The sequence below is a fragment of the Delphinapterus leucas genome, chromosome 2 (genome assembly GCF_059928025.1).
Source record: "Delphinapterus leucas isolate spDelLeu-1000000601 "Yukka" chromosome 2, BTC_Dleu_Yukka2, whole genome shotgun sequence".
Lineage (NCBI taxonomy): Eukaryota > Metazoa > Chordata > Mammalia > Artiodactyla > Monodontidae > Delphinapterus > Delphinapterus leucas.
The window spans coordinates 127,375,564-127,393,552 of record NC_143130.1 but is presented as its reverse complement, the minus strand read 5'-3'; positions in this window follow the sequence as shown (position 1 = coordinate 127,393,552).

Genomic DNA, 17,989 nt, shown 5'->3' with positions numbered 1-17,989 from the left:
ACTTAGTATATTATTCTGGAGATCAAAGTTTGTTATTATCTTTCCTAAGATGACACCTATCTGTCCCATACTCCTCTTGTTCAATAACTTCCATTTTAAAATTTCTCTGCTTCCAAATCAAAGGAAATATTAAGGTACGTGATGTGTCTCTGAAGATCTAAGACTCCAAATGCTTTGGGCCTTTAGAAGTGCAGCTATAGAGAAAGCACAAAGGACTACAAAGCCATGGCCCTTGTATAGAATATAGCCAAAGGAGTGTACTTGGCTTGAGGGACTCAATGATTTATTACTGTTCAACTAATCTCCAATGAAAATATTGCAATGTCTCTGTCTCAGACTTTAGAAACATCTCTAAGTGTCAACCGAGAGAGAGAGAGAGACTGCCTTAGCATATAGACTGAGTCTATCACAGTCAATAATACTATAAAAGCATAATATAAAATATCTCCAAGTCCCCTCTGGCTAGTAAGAGAGACGAATCTAAGCTCATAAGCTCATAGGTCCTGATTTATTGCCACAGTTTTCAACACATTGGCTCACTTGCTCATAATAAAGTTAAAATCATGATATCTCTTTCATATTTAGAAGCAGTCATTCTGTTTCATGCTTCCTGGTTCAGAAATCAAAAAATATCTGGAGAAACATGGTGTCAGGTGTATGGCTGTGTGGTAGGAATATAAATGTAAGGAATGTGGCAGTGATAAATTGCTGATACACCAAACCCTGCTACTGATAGAATGGTAACTGCTTTTATATTGGTTATTATCTTAGTAATAAAAATTCCAACCACTCAGCCATGAGAAAGGAGGAAATCCTGCCATTTGCGACAACATGGATGGACCTTGAGGGCATTATGCTAAGTGAAATAAATCAGACAGAGATAGACAAATACTGCATGATATCACTAATCTGTGGAATCTAAAAAAAACAAACTCATAGAAACAGGGTAGAATGGTTGTTACCAGGGACTCGGTGGTGAGGAAAATGGGGAGATGTTGGTCAAAGAGTACAAACTTCCAGTTATAAGATAAATAAGTTCTGGGGATCTAATGTACAGCATTGTATTACATTTAATAATACTGTATTATATACTTGAAAGTTGCTAAGAAAGTAGATCTTAAATGTTCTCACCACAAAAAAGAAATGATAATTATGTGATATGATGGAGATGTTAGCTAATGCTATGGTAATAATCATTTTGCAATATATAAGTGTATCAAATCAACATATTGCACACCTTAGACGATATTATATGTCAATTATATTTCAATAAAACTGGAAATCCCAACCACTGATGATGATTACATCATAACAACTTCTTTAGGAACATATGGTTACTGTTACTGATAAGACTTAACCCCTGCTTTCTACTTCTTCATGGGTACTTTGTATTACTTAGTTTATGGACATTACACTAATAATTAACATCTTCCAGACTCATTGGAGAAAAATCTAATTAAAAGGACATAAGGAAAGATTTTGATTTCTCTGTGATAATTCTGTTTAAGTGCATATTACCAAGACAATTGTACTGTATCACTAAACAGTCTTCATTCAGTCACATCTATCTATCTATAATATGTTCATGGAACATCTGTTATCTACTCTTGCTCTGAAAATGCAAGAATAAAGAAAAGAGGAAGGAGGTTCTGGGTTTAGATTCCAGTAGTAAGATAGAATTTATGGGTCTACCTTAAAAATCTTAAGATTATTATTATTTAAAACAAGAACTGGAAATTTTTAATAATTCTATTAAGCTGATCAAGATTTTTTAAAATTCTGAAAATGAACAAAAATTCATCCTCAGTCAATACTAAATAAAATGCATTACCTCATATCACTGTATGTTAAATTCACAGAGAACTTACATACACACACACACACACACACACACACACACAAAACATTGCTCTGAATTTAAGGTATAAAGTTTTCTCCTGCTACGTAACCATAAAAATAGCATAAGTAATGTTGTTATAAGTAAAAGCTTCCCCAATAAAAGTCATGATTTTTTTGCCACTTCATAAAAATATTGTCTACATATCACAGACAACAGAGATAATTTATTCCCAAGTCAACACCTTCACTTCTATCCCCCAGAATAGAAAACAATTGCTAAAACCATATGAATAAAAACAAACATTAATTTGCAAAACGCTGTTTATCACATTCACAGCTGGAAAGCTAATAAACTTTGGAAAGATATTTTCCACTCTAGTCCAACTCAAATGATAGTATCTATATCTTCATTTAACAGAAAATGTCTCAAAGAAAGAGCTTAATCTCTAAATCCCTGCCATACATCATCAAGGGCAAATTAGGTAACTGCTTGCTTCTTGTTCCACCACTTCAATAATTCATGATTCTTCTACAAAGACTACATCAGTTAAATCTCTGAAAGTGTCTTTACAGCTGAATTCATGTGGGGTGGTTTAAATAACTGACTTTGACGTTTCATAAACTAAGTACTAGCCAATCTGAATGAGTTGAAACATCATTTAACTACCAAGTTCAGCTCTGGACAAAACTGAAAAAAAAGGGACTTTAGCCTTTGCAGGGGTCTTTCATGTCCTTGTCTTTGCCCTTCACTCACCTCTCTACTTTTTTCACTCCAGCTGCCTGATGCCTGGGCCATCCTCTGGATGTCCAGTGACTGTACTCCAGAGTTAACTCCTGTTTCTTCCATTCTAGTGATGGTTCATATTATTAGAAAAGAAGCTGTTTGAACTGATTCCCACTAAAACATGACTAATAGTTTGGTCTATATTTACTCTCCCAGGGGTATTTGCTATAGACTGAATGTTTGTGTCCCTCCAAAATTCATATGTTGACATATATCCCCAATGTGATGGTATTTGGAGATGGGTCCTTTGGAAGGTGATTAGGTCCTTTGAAGGCAGAACTCTCATAAATGGGCTTAGCACTCTTAGAAAAGAGCTCCCTTATCCCTTCCACCATGTGAAGACACAGAAAGAACACAGTCATCAATGAACCAGGAAGCAGGTGTCACCAGACACCAAATCTGCTGATGCCTTGATCTTAGACTTCCCAGCCTCCAGAACTATGAAGGATAAATTTCTGTTGTTTATCAGCCACCCAGCCTATGGTATTCTGTTATAGCAACCTGAATGGACTAAGACATTTTCTTACCATGTCCATTGCTAAAACACAATGAATGTCCCCTTTATCTCTCTCCTAGGCTGCTGCAACTGCCTTCTAACTTAATTCTTTCCTCCACTCTCAGCACATACAGTGTATTCTTCATACAGCAGAAAAAGTACTCTTTTAAAGGAAAAACTCAGATCATGTCACTACCCTACTTATAACTCCCAAGTGGAATCCCATTATATACAGAATAAAATTGTCTCCTTATCACAACCTTTGAGACCCTAATGACCTGATCCCAACTTATCTCTCCAACCTAATCTCGTACTGGCTTGTTTCTCCCTGGGAACACCCAAAATTCTTCCCTGTCTTGGAGCTTCTTCATTGGCCGCTCCTCATCATCACTCCTTGCCTGGAATGCTCTTCTCCTAAATTTTTACTTGGCTGCTTTCTTCTCATTATTCAATTCTTAACTCAAATGTCACTTCCACAGACAGTCCTTTCCTGATCATCATAAATCTCATCTCTCTCAATCTCAGCTGTTCTCAAGCTGTTTGATCTTGGGGCCCTTTTGCAGTCTTACTAATTATTAAGAACCCCAAAGAGTTTTGTTTATGCAGATTATATCTATTAATATGTAATTTACAAATTAAAATAGATATTTTAAATTACATGTTTATTGGGTCATTTAAAAAATAATAAGTAACCCATACATGTCCAAATTAGTAGCATATTTTTTATTAAAAAACAAAAAAAAGAAACTCAGTTTTCCAAAACAAAAAATAGGATGAGAGCAGTGGCATTGTTTTACAGTTTTAAAAACTTTTAATGTCTAGCTAAATAAAAGAAGCTAGACTCTCATACTTGATACTGTATTCAATTTGATATAAAATGTTCTTTTGTTAAACTTTATTAATAAAATCCAGCTTCACACAGATACATAGTTAGAAAATGAAGAAATATTCTAATAGCTTTTTCAGATAATTATAGATATTTTTCAATACTACACCAAACTCAAAAAGTGGAAGTTTCTTAAAGGTTAATTGCAATAAGGAATCTGAAACCATATCAATAAACTTTTCTGTTACATTAAAATTTATTTGTCTATTTTGCACTTTCAATTTGATATTGTAACATGCATTGCTCATTTAGACAACGGTGGCTCACTTCCTAATTTCAATGTATATTACAAAGCTATAGTAATCAAAACAGTATGGTATTAACATAAAAAACAGACATATCAATAGAACAAAATAGAGAGTTCAGAAATAAACCCATGCATATATGGCCAATTACTTTACAATAAAGGAGCCAAGAACATACAACTGGGAAAGGATAGTCTCTTCAATAAGTGGTACTGGGAAAACTCGACAGTCATATGCAAAAGAATGAAACTGAACCCCTATTTTATACCATAAACAAATATCAATTCAGAATGGATTAAAGACTTGAACATAAGACTTGACACCATAAAACTCCTAGAAGAAAACATAGACAATAAACTCTTTAACATTGCTCTTGATGATGATTTTTTGGATTTGACATCAAAAGCAAAGGCAACAAAAGCATATATAAACAAGTGGGACTACATCAAACTAAAAAGCTACTGCACAGCAAAAGAAACCATAAATAAAATTAAAAGGCAGCCTACTGAATGGGAGAAAATATTTGCTAATTTCCTGATAAGGGGTTAATATCCAAAATATATATAGAACTCATATAACTCAACAGCAAAAGAGAAAAAGAAAAAATCCGATTAAAAATGGGTGAGGGGGGTCTTCCCTGGTGGCACAGTGGTTGAGAGTCCGCCTGCTGATGCAGGGGACACGGGTTTGTGCCCCGGTCCGGGAAGATCCCACATGCCGCAGAGCGGCTGGGCCCGTGAGCCATGGCCACTAAGCCTGCACGTCCAGAGCCTGTGCTCCACAACGGGAGAGGCCACAACAGTGAGAGGCCCACGTACTGCAAAAAAAAAAAAAAAACTTATTAGAAGAGTTTGATTTGTGCTAAGGCACAGCAGTTGCTCCCACCATGGTTCATGCAGCACCATCACTGAAAATGTCAACAGAATGAAAAAGCAAAATTACATCTGAGTATAAAATAACTTTATAAAAATAACTTTAGCTTCACAGACCTCCTAAAAGTTCTCAGAGATCTCCAGGGTTCCAAAGGCTACACTTTTAGAACCACTATAGGAGACTATAAGAGACTGAAGACACAGCTCGGGGTTGGGGTTATCTATAAAATAAAATCTTGAGACTATAGGAAATTTTCAATATAGTATGCATATTATATTTTATCATTGAATTATTGTTAATTTTATTAATGATGATGTTATTTGGTTATGTAAGCAATTGTCCTTATTTTCAGGAGATAAATGCTAAAGTATGCAGGAATATGGTATCATGATGTCTACAACTTACTTTCATGTGGTATAGAAAAAATTTTCTACATATATCTGTGTGTGTGTGTGTGTGTGTGTGTGTGTGTGTGTGTAGAGAGAGAGAGAGAGACAGGTGGACAGAGGGAGAGAAAAAGAGAGAGAGAAAGAGGAAACAAGGAAGGAATGAAGTAAAGGAGTTCAGGACATGCCACCTCAAAATATGTGGCTTTGTCATATTGATTGTTTTGAGCTAAAAGCACTTGAAAAACAGCAGATGCAAAGAGCATCTGACCTCTCATTCTATCCCTGAAACCAGGAGATGGAACGCCCATGTGAAGGATGCTCTCCTCGCACCAGGGGGAAAGAAAGAGACAGAGAATTGAGACAGAGACAGGGAATTGAGACTAAGAGAAATCTATACAAACCAACTTTGTTAAAATAATTTTTATTTCCCTTAGTCTCCCGTATATTTGAGTTAATTTTCCAATATTGCTACTCTTTGTTCAAGCTAATAAATAAGCACTTAGGCCTAACCACTGTTTTGATCTCCATTTTCCTGTGAGGATTCCCATGTACATGTAAAATTTTATTAAGTGAAATTTGTATTCTTTTTCTCCTGCTAATCTGTTTTATATCAGTTTAATCCTTAGATCGGCCACAGAACCCAGAAGTATAAAAAAAAAAAGTTTCTTCCTCCCCTACAGAAGGAAGAAAGGAAAGGAGCAAGGTAGGGAAGGAGGAAGAAAGGGAGGGAGGGAGGGAAGAAAAAATATATAGCAAATGCTACGATGGTTGATTCTAGGTTGGAGGCTTTACAGGTGTTCACTGTACTATTCTTTCAACTTTTCTGTGTCTTTGAAATTTTTCATAGTAAAAAATTAGGGAAAACAAATAAAATCCTTGGTTAGGTTTGTAGCATTCATTAAACACTGCAAGGTATTATGTTCCTAAGAGAATTGCTGCAATGTACCCTCTTTCTTCTACAGAAAAATATAATATCTGCTTGATCATTGTTATTAGTATTGTTATCATTTTTAATATAATACACTTTTCTACTCTGTTCAATATGTGTGATATATATTTCAAATTTAAAATATTTTTTAAAATTTTTATGCAATACAATGAGTGGTTACATGTAGAGATCATAAAGAGCGAATGAGCCCTTCAAGTTGGGATAAAATATCCAGCAAGTGCTGTATACACTGATTCAAAAAGTGTTGTAAATTGAACAACTTTGATTTTAAAAAAGATCATAGATGCAGTAGAGCTATGATCAATGACTCAAAACAGACCTCTAGAAACAATAATGACACTGATATCAAAGTTGCATGAAGAGTTTAAATAAAATAGTTTTATAAAATTCGGAAAAAGAACATTTTAGAATAAGTTATGTCAAATTTGTGTGTAATTAAATCAATATTTTTTAAATATACATTGGAATATTTCATCTGTATCCCTAAAACTTTATATCCTCTTACTTCTATTTGAGCTTGCCTGTATTTGTGCACATATAGTAAGACTTTATTGGCTCTTACTCTTGGGATCCACCAATGTAATCTAGTTAGTGTGTAGCCCATGAAAAAGGCATAGTTTAAATTAATCAGGTAAATATATATGATGAAATACTATACAGCTATTAGAAATTATGGATAAATTCATATTTATTGATATAAACAGCCATATACTGATGAGTGAGGAAAAAAGTAGTACCTCACACTATGTATGATAGAGTCTTATTTATGTAACTGTTTATATACATTAATATGTAAATAGATATTTGGGAGGATCCATAAATTTTTTTTTTTAAGTTGAGAGTAATGTATTATTTGGTGGGAATTTTTAGGACTTTAAGCCCGGGAGGCATCTCAAGTAACCCTGAGAGAACGGGCTCCAAGGACACGAGCAGGGGCTAGGACATATAGTTTTGCAACAAAGGGCGGGTAGTAGGAATAAAAGGTTACTGTTAATTAAAGAAAACCAGATATCCCAAGTTAAGGAATTTAGCAGTTTTCTATGTATGGTAAGATGCAAGAGTCTGGGCTCAATGAAATCATTCCTTTGATATGCACCTCAGCTATCTGGGGCCAGTATCCTATGTTTTCACATCCTGAGTTTCCTCAGGGCTCACCATAGGGAGTGGCTGCTGTCTGATTGCTGCTAGATGGCAGGTGTTCTTTTCCTTCCTGAGTTCCCTCAGGGCTCACTAGCTCACTGTTTGCAGTGTCTGCCACCACTGATGACTGTGACATCCTTTGTTTACTGATATGGCAGGAAATATTCCATTTCTCAGATCCTCCTCTTGGCCAGGAATTCGACCAATATTTGGGAGACAGTTCATGACAAAATTTTGTCCCATGGCACTGGGAGGCTCATTCCAGATCAGGCAAAAATTCTTGTTGATATGCCACTCCAGGTGCTAATTTCCAGATTAGGCCCTGTTGATAATTAAAGATTCTCTGGATCCTCTGTCTTACTAGTCTACTATGATCCAGGAAATTTTTTCCCTTCTTGCTTCTTCCCATACCTAGAATCACACTATTACAATTATTCTGTAAGAGTCATAAATGTGATCTATTTCCTCAAGATGTTTAGCCATCATCAATTTTGTTGGAGGTCTGGTTACACACTGGGTACTATAAGAGACAACAATCTTATAAAATAGACAGTATATAAGTAATGCAGCTAGTAATACTGACAAAGTTATAGTGCAGCAGGGAGACACAAAGCACAAACACTTTGGAAACAAAGAACAAATTAAAACAATGATTAGTATAACTAGTTGTAATCCAGTTGCAATAAACCATCAACTCCACAGGAGAGCCAGCTGGAGAAGCCAAATTTTGGCAGATCAGGTAGAGAGAAAAAGATAAATGTTTCATCTTTGTTTACAAAGGTAAACCTTATCAACTTGTTGTAGGTCATAGCATAAGAGAAAAGGGTTTTTTCTGGAAAACAAAGATTAAAGCTAGTATATTTCCCAAAGTCATAAAGTTATAAATCTTATTCCATCAGTTCATTCAGTCCCATGTAATTCATTCCTGTTGATATGGATACAGTAATCAGGTTTTCCATTAGAGTTTTGTCATTTGTTACCCTGTTCAGTGGTATTATCTAAAGGCTAACAGAAATTTATATTTGTTGAGTTCTTTTTGAGTCCTCTTGAAAACCTTCATTTTGTAAAGGCATCAGTGTAAAATAATGATTGTCTATAAAGGACAAAACTTAAAATAGCATGGTTAAAGATTTGAGTACAATGCAATGAGCAGAAAACCTGGATATTTCTGTGACATATAACATTTTAGGATAATAACTAGAATTATGACTGACAACATTATATCAGGACATATCAGGTGTTAGGGATTCCATATAAATTTTGGAATATCTATATTAATGACATTTATCCATACACTATAACCTAAGGTTCATCTCCAATCATTTGACAATGTTTTTCAAGTAATTTAACATACAAAATAAACTTAATTAGTTTAACATTCATCTCTGAGATATCTGAGGATGCTCCTTCAAAGCATCCCAGAGTCAGCTGGAGGCTAAAACACTTTAGTTAGATTTCAATATTTGGGAAGTTTGTTAAAAATATCAAAAAGGTTTTAAAATACAACAGGATCACAGGTCACTGTGAAACAATACTTATTCATTTAACCAAAGTCACAAAACGATTAAAAGAAAACAACAAATGTAGATCACTTAAGGGCACAGAAACTCACACAACCTGTTATCAAAAAGGAGCACTCTAACAGAGATAAATCAAATTCCAGTCCTGTATAAGCCCACTTAACAAAATCCATTTACTTAGTTAACTTTAATCTAAATTTAGTTAATCCTGACCATGCATAAAACTTTTTTCTCAGGGTTCCTTTCCACAACCTTTCATCACTTTCTGTATCCATATCAGCCTGTCCCTTATTTTTCCATCCAAATAAAACAAAGCAGCTCTAAGAAATTCTCTTTTTCCTCAGTAAAATGTAATTCCATTCCTCATACGTTCTTCACTGAAAACACACATTCTACTTTCCTACTGTACACTGAAATGCTTGTTATTCCTATTAGCTTTAATCACATGTTTAAATTAGAATCCTCGACTCTTAAAAACCTTAATTTCTAGTGAAAACTAAGAAGTAAGCAATTATGAACTGTCTTTCACATTAGTATTCTGTAGATTGGTGAACGTAAATACCAGAGATAATTTCTAAAAACATTTGTCTTCTTATAGAGAACATCTCAGTGTGGCACCAAACATTTTCATTAATAGTCTTAAATACCTTTAGTTTCTCTATTTAGTAATTGATGTCTCAGTATCTTATTTTTTTGGAAATTATCTAGCTATTCAATAATCTTCCATCACTTAAATTAGCACAACTCTAGAACTTTGAGTTGTCAAATATCTGTAAAGATCATTTTAAGTAGACATTTCTAAAATATAATTATTCTTAAAGAGTTTACCCCCAAAGCTCTATCTCATTTACATTTACTTTAAAGTTGCATTATGTCAAATTATTTTACTTGTAACAGAAATAATGTCTTATTTGACTTCTAGTAAACCTAGGTACAATACAGTTTTATACTTAATGTTGTTGACTCTAAAAACATGTCTATATTAATTATATCAACAAACTTAAACTTTAATAACAGGTATCAACTTAATATTAAATACTTCCCAGTTCACATGAACCTGAAAGTCATTTTGTCCAGTTTCTTTCATATTTAATTTGTAAGCACTTACTTTTAAATTAAACAGAGCTCTTTATAAATTCAATTTTGATAATACTTTCCAGAGGTAGAGATATCTCATATATATAATGTATACATAGACATATAATATAAATAGGCAAAACTAGAGATATCATGGCTTCACTTTAAAAAAAAAACTTAGTTATGAATCAGGTATTACAATATAAACTTACTAGTTTACAAAGAACAGTTGGAATACATCAAAGTTACTTGTTCATATGACTACGGCTTTACTATTCGTAAAGTTTGGCTGAGGGAGCATTCCCAGTGGTTTGAATTTTAAAACTGTCACTTTGTCTCCTTTTTTTTCTTGGTTTCAGGTCTTGTCTGATTGAGCAAATTAGGCTCAGTCTCAGGTCCTTGTGGCCTGTATTTACATTTCTGGTTTGTAGAGATTTGAAAAGTTCCCCAAAGAACAGGTCTGTCACCTAAACGATACTAAAAGATTGATTTGTCCAACTATACGTTATCAGTGAGAAGATTTCTAACTAAACTGAAATTTAAGAGATCTGTGTTCTAAAACTTTAGAATTTAATTTATCATGCCTTCAAAGGCTTGTATAAAGCATTCAGAAAAGACCTTCTTTCTGAGTTTACAAGTTTAAACCCAGAGCAAAATCACTATTTTCATTTTTTATTAGCCCTTGAATATTAGTTCCCCAGTTTTACTCATTTGTATGGCTCAGGTAACCCTATTGGTTTCCTTTAGTATGTTCAATTAATATTTCCTGAAGGGCAGATCTATTTGTCTTGTCTTATTATACCACGCAGGGGGAAGCATTCCCCAGTGAAACATATCTATCCTACAATATAATTAAACAAGAGATGTAACCATCTTATATAAAACCCATTTAAATATACCAATTTTGTACATTTTTATCTCAATTCTGTCAACTTTTATACCTTTTAACTTTAGTTTTCATTAGGATCCAACCAATAAGCTTTAATCTTATAGGAGTTCTAGAAGTTTTTCTTTCTTTTTGTTCCCTGTCCATTTTATCTACTCTTATATAAATAAGACTCTGGGATCACTGGAGGGGGGTTGACTCGAGGAACTTAGGCCCTTTGGCCTAACTGTTGCCTCAAATAATTGCTGGTCAGGTATCCCAGTGTAAATTTTTCTAGCCCCCTAAATATATATTTTAAAACTGGGGTAAAGAAAACAGGCTTGTTTGGCTTTTAATGTTGGGGACCAGTAGAGGGTCCCTTTTGGCCCATTTAACCTTAGGCAGTGTAGTAATATCAAAACCTTGTGTTTTAATCACATAAATGTCCATTTAATTTATCCTATTTTAAATAACCATCTAAAGATTTCTTTATTCATCTGAGATAGCTCCTTTTAAAATTTCTACCTTGTTGGAAATAGTATCTAGACTTTCTGTCGACATTAATTATTCTAATGATTTTATTAGCATCTGTAAGACCCACTGAGGGGAAGCAAAGACTGCAAATGAAGCTTCCCAAACCAGTTTTTCTTTGTTTTAAACTAAAGAAGTTCTTAGGTTAATCATTAGGTATATTTGTTTTTTCCACCTTTAATTTGATTGTTTTTATAGGTAACCATAAAACAGCTGTTTATAATGAGAGCGCTCTAATTCACCAATTTGTTAGTTTCTCCAATTTAAAAGGATCCATCATTTGGCCATTAATAAAATATTTAATAGTGATTCAAACCAATAAGACGCCAGAGGCTTCTCCATAAGAGGGTGGGGGAGGATGTCACCTAAGTAAAATCCAGAGAGTTTACTCTTAAGAAAAGCATGGCAGAGGTCAAGTTTTCAAAACACAGACACACACACTCACACACACAGAATGTCCTAGGAAGATCAGGTAGAACATTTACATCTCAAAGACACCAAGAAATGCAGGTCCCCCGCTGAAGGTCTTTGTTTAAAGTCAGAATTCTGAAAGATATTTTTATCAAGCCAGCTTTTAAAACTCAGTTTAACTTAACTGCATACACAATAAAAGAGCCCCCTCATTTTTAGGGCAAGATTTCCTTTAATGTCCAATTAAGTAAGTAGTTGTATGTACATAAACCAGGCTGGAGTATTAGTTGGAGGCTGGCAATCTGTCGTTCATTTTTCTTCTGTTTTAAAAGCTTTCTTTTTATTTTTTATTTTTTATTTCCCATTCTGAGGTCAGTTTGTCAAAATAAAATTGCTAGTGACGATAGTGTGGTGGGCCAATGTGCTGCTTGAGAGCTTAACTCCTCTAGGTTTTGCCCCAGAGTTGTTTCAGCCCTCTCTTACATATCTCAGGTTCTCCTGGTGGCTTATAAGACTACCACGGGTGCTCAGATCGTGGAATGGCCAGTTCTTATTCATGTCCCCGGTTGAGCAGGTTGTTAATTAAATCAGTGGGTTTCCCTATAGGGACAGCTGCATGGCATGAGGTCTTACTTCCACCACTTCTGCAAGTTTCTCAGTCACCTGAGAAAGCTGTTGCTGGCCGGGAGGAGAGAGTCCCTTCTTTGGAGCTCAGAAACTCTCATAAGATTTCAGTTTTATTTTAACAAACTCTATTAAGGTAGCCAATTCAAGGAAAAACAGGCCAGTCTTCCCCCTAATTATTCAGTCCCATCTTACTCAGTGTTTAACTGAGCAAAGTCTTCCCAGTCTTTAAACTGAGGATAACTACTCAGCGTCTAAACTGAGTCTTCCCAGTGCCTTTCCCTGAGGATAACCTGCTCAGTGCCTAAACTGAGCAAAATCTTCCCAGTCCTTCGACTGAGGATAACCCAGGTACCTCTTCTTGAAATCAAGTTTCAAGGATAACCTATTCCCCCACCAAATAAAACTTAGGATCATCAACCAATAACGGGAGATCCTAGAACCAGGAAAGACTCAAGCAAATTCGTCTGGACTCCCTGAGGAGACAGATGGGCACAAGAGGCCTCTGCTGGTACCAAGGCTCTGGATCCTCGTAGAGCTCAGGCAAAGGAGAGGAATCTGCTCTGGTCCCTTCATCGGTCACCGTAACTGTCGACTTAAAAAATATGCACAACCTAAAAGTTGAGAGTAATGTTTTATTCAGTGGGAATTTTTAGGACGTCAAGCCCTGGAGGCAGCATCTCAAGTAACCCTGAGAGAACTGCTCCGGAGGATCCATAAATTTTTAACAGTAATTTTAAATTACCTCCTTGTGATATCAGGTGATTTTTATATTTCTTGTACTTTTCTATATTACAATTTTTTCAGTCCTGTATCATTTTACAAAACTGACAAAGATTTTTTAAAAAGAAAAGAAAATCAGATATCTTTCAGATATCATACATATCCTTATGCAACTATAACTTCTCAATGATAGCAGAGCATGACATCATGAAAATATCCCTGACCTTAATTTCAGTGGCCTTTATATTTGTTTATAACATCAAAGAGAGGAAAGAAAAAGAAAAATCTCCCAAGTCCTAACAATCCACTTTAAAATCTTTAAATGCATGAGATTTTGGCCCAGTGTAGTTCCATGTGAATCTGCTGCTTTATTTCAAACTACTATTAATAAAGCTAGACTTCTGTGCTCACTCCCTGGTTTATTTGGCAAATGCCAATTGAGTACATACTATATTAGATGTCATGGCATTCCCTCATGTATATACCATGACTGCTGCTATGATGCCATGTTCTCGAATAACCACAACTGAAAGCAGGATAGGAAAGCATCCCGTGAGGGAGTTTACATGCTGCAAATCTCCAAAGAGATCACTTCCAACCCCACTGAGCAAAGGCATTTAAAGTGGGTTGTGGTGAGCCAGACTGGGAAAGATCAGGAGAATTCTAGGATATTCCTGATGGATATATAAAGAAAATACTTCCCAGCAGAGAAAGAATGAAATGCAGTCCACATATTCAGATGTATGAAAAATAATCTTATTTTCTACAACATTTTATCTTAAGTCCTCATGCTATATACTAACAGAAAACACTTAAAGTTAGTTTTACCATTTTCTAAAGTTACATGAATTCCCAAGGCACTGAGGGTTGTGGGTGTGATGGTTAATATGGAGGGGTCCAGTCCACACAAGTGGGTTGCCACTGTAATATCCGTTAACTCTGATGACATAACCCCTTCAGTTTTTATGGCTCTCTGCTATTTCCATTCCACAATTGCAGGAGAAAAATCTTATGTGATGCTGTAGGGTTCCCATCAGCCCAAATGCAACAGGAAACCACTTCCTCTTAAAGTCCTGAGCTGCCCTAATAGCACTGGCAGCCAGCAGCCCCCAGGTCCCCTTTTTCCTGGGTCCCACAGACCTTTTCCTCTCTTCCTACCCTAAGGAAAGTTCTTTCTAGTCTGGGGTAGGTTATAGCCTTGCTCTCTTCCCAGCTTCTGGTGAAGTACTTCTCCTATTCCCATAAATCCTTCTCCCAAAAATATTAAGGATTTTGAAACACAAATTTCAAAGACATTCACAGCACATGACTATTTCTTGTACAGCTGCATCCCTCCTCTGAGGCAATGAGCCCAAAATTGACTGCTTGCTTGAGTAGGGAGAAGAGAAAGGAAAAAAATATGGCAAATGTTTCAAATATTATACAAACTATAATATTTCAGCCAAGTCTTTGCACCTCAAGTATAATTAAAGCTCAGCCATATATCAAGAAAACCTTCCCCTGAGGGATTAACCTGAAAGATTCTCATCTTCTCCTGTGGAGATACTGCAGGCAAGGAAAGGACTGCCACACTACTCATCTACCTGAAAGTGCACAAAAAAGGCAACCTGTTCACACACCAGTCTTGACTTCAAGTTACATTGTTACTCTTAGTTATAGGAGAAGTGAGCTTAATATATCATGGTCACATTCTCTAGGAAGATTCAGAATAAAAGTCTTTTGCTCCAAGAACATTGGCTATATCAGTATTAAATCATTTACTCATGGTATAGCCAGGAGGTCCTAAAACTAGGATTCCCCTACTGAGCAAATTCAGCAACAGAGAAGAGATCGCCCACGTTGAAAGATAGGAAGCTTTTATATAGCGACGGTACCATTCATTAGTGCCACCTAGTGGTAGCATTGAATAAAATCCTGAGGTTTGGGTCTCAGTCCATGAAATCCGAGAGCGAGAAAACTGTTGGCGAGAAATTTTACTGCTGGAAGGACACATCACTTTAAAACCCAAAGAAGTTTTATATGTCCAGTTTGACAGATTTGAAACTAGAAGCCAAGCTTTTAAATTTCCCATCCGAGAGCGAGAAATCTGTTGGCGAGAAAACTCCGCGCAGCTCGGCAGCCTGGAAATGGTACCAAGTCTGATTTTCATCGCGTTCAAGTCTAAGAACCTATCTCACCATAAGTTTCCTCTGACTTCTTTTAACTGTGTATAATTTATATTCAATTCTATTACATTCCTGAAATATCTAAATTTACTGCCTCCTTCAGTGTCCAAACTTACAATCAGAATCTCCTCACCAACTCTAATAACAGATAAAGAAGGTAATAGTTTGGGTACATGTTCGTAAGACTAGACCCCCGGGGCAAAGTTTCCATCTGAGGCCTCAGATGTGCACCCATCCCTTACAAGAATTTGAGGAGCTACAGGCAATAGTCAAGGAATTTTACTGCTGGAAGGACACATCACTTTAAAACCGAAAGAAGTTTTATATGTCCAGTTTGACAGATTTGAAACTAGAAGCCAAGCTTTTAAATTTCCCATCCATTTTGCTTTCAATGTAATGCCATAGTACCTAACTTCCCTCTGGAACATTTTCAGCATAGAAAGCAGATTGGCCTAGTGAACTGAGAACAAGGTTCAAAGAAAATTGCTGTGAGGCTTGGCCCAGGTCCCAAACTTAAGTTTGCAGAATGGGATAATATTTAATTTGTAATCAACAAAGCTCACCTCCTAATGAAGTTTTCATCATTAGGCAATGTTTCACACTGCTTTTCAGCCCTGCAGTTATTGGAGCATGCACCACCAAATCATATTTGTTATTGTTTTATAAGTTTTATATAGCGCTCAGCACCCAGGCATGTTCCCACACATATTCTCCTTCCTATCCTGCTCCCAGCATCCTGGATCAGTGTATTCTATTATTTTTATTGTCAAGAGCATATGATTACCATTTTAGGTATATTTTTAATAATAAATCATGCTTCTTGCTTCAGGGGAAAAAAAATCTCCAAACCTAATTATTTATTTGCATCTTGTAGAGGACATAATTACAAATTCTCTCCTAAATGGAGAAAGCATCAAGGGAAGAATGAAATTTTGCTAATAACTTCATACTGTGCACACAAAGCTAAGGCCAAATCTCAGAAATATCTCAATGATATTCATTTTCTGATATTTATTGCTCATCCTCCTCTGAGAGTCCTCACAGCAAAAGAAAATAATATTTTTACATATTTTTAAATCAACTTTCTGTAAATGTAGGTGGCTTTTTAATGTATGAGAATAAAATTGATTCTTGTGATTGTTTTCATTAAAAATAATAAATGCTTAAAATCCAGTTGTCATTTTGTTCTTGCTCTTAATTTTTTTTTTCAGTTTCTAAATCTCTTTTTCTAAGCTAACTAATGCTTAACTTTCCATTTTTGCCTCAGGTAAGGTTCATTTAAACTTCTCCTATTTTTTATTTTCTGTATCTAGTTACACATTCAGAAGAACAGACAAAGCTCAAAATAAAAATATTGCGTCCAATATTCCAATCACTTAAACTTTCTGGAAAATAAATGCTTTTCTGTGTTCTCCATAACCATAAGTACACGGCCCTTCACACCAGGGTGAAGGGTGAAATTTTACAAGTCACGGTCTTGACAGCCCTAAAGCTAATGAGGGCAAGCATCCATGCTGATGTAAGCTAGTTAGCATGGTACTTTCCTATAGGAAAGAGCCAAGAGTCGTTATTAAATTTCAAATGTTATAGCTTGACACTTAATAGCCTCACCCCAAGCCATTTTTATTTCTTTGCCTAAATACAGTTTGCTAGAATTCCCTCTACTGTGAAGAGAAATTGCTGATTATCCAAGTGGGATTTAAGCCTTCCTTCACTGGTCTAGTAAATACGGTTCTCAGGCTAAGTGCCACTCACCCTCTCAAGTGTTTCTGGGCACAATTTCTTTCACCCAAGGACCCTCAGCATCACCTCTCTAGAGCCCCACACCAAGAAATGAAGATGATGATAGATTAAGCCATTAATTTGTAACTCTTCTACTACTGAGGTCACATTCAAGAATGGGAAAATATTTGGCTTAGAAAAATAAACCAGCTCTCTACATACCTCTTTTTAGCAGCACATACTATCTGTTCCTAGATTAAGCTGAGTAAATGCTATTTTCATGAAGAACCTCCAGAGTCTAAAGCTGCTTTAAAAGCTTTCTTGGCCTTCTTTGCCTCACCGTCCCCTGTTCCCACCACCACCACGACCACCATGTAAATTCTGAAAGATTCAAATTCAGGCCCTTATGAAAAACAGTTTCACATGATGAAATTTACTAAATTCCAACTCCTGTCCAATTTCCTCATGGACAAAAATAACTGCTAGAAGAACCACAAATTTAGAAGTCAAGGATTAGACATTTCTTAGAAACAAAGGTAGATCATGAAAGAAATTGAAAATGTTTCCAGCATTTCATCTCTGTCTTCATGACAAAATGAGTAGGTTCTGATGCAGCGGCGAAAGAGGAGGAAACTGGGCACGAAATTTTCTGTGCGTTTGATTCACCCATGGAGTCAAAACATTGAGTACAGCAGATAACAAGAAGCAAGAGAAAGGGCACATATGGTTCTAAGCTAAGAATGCTTCCTC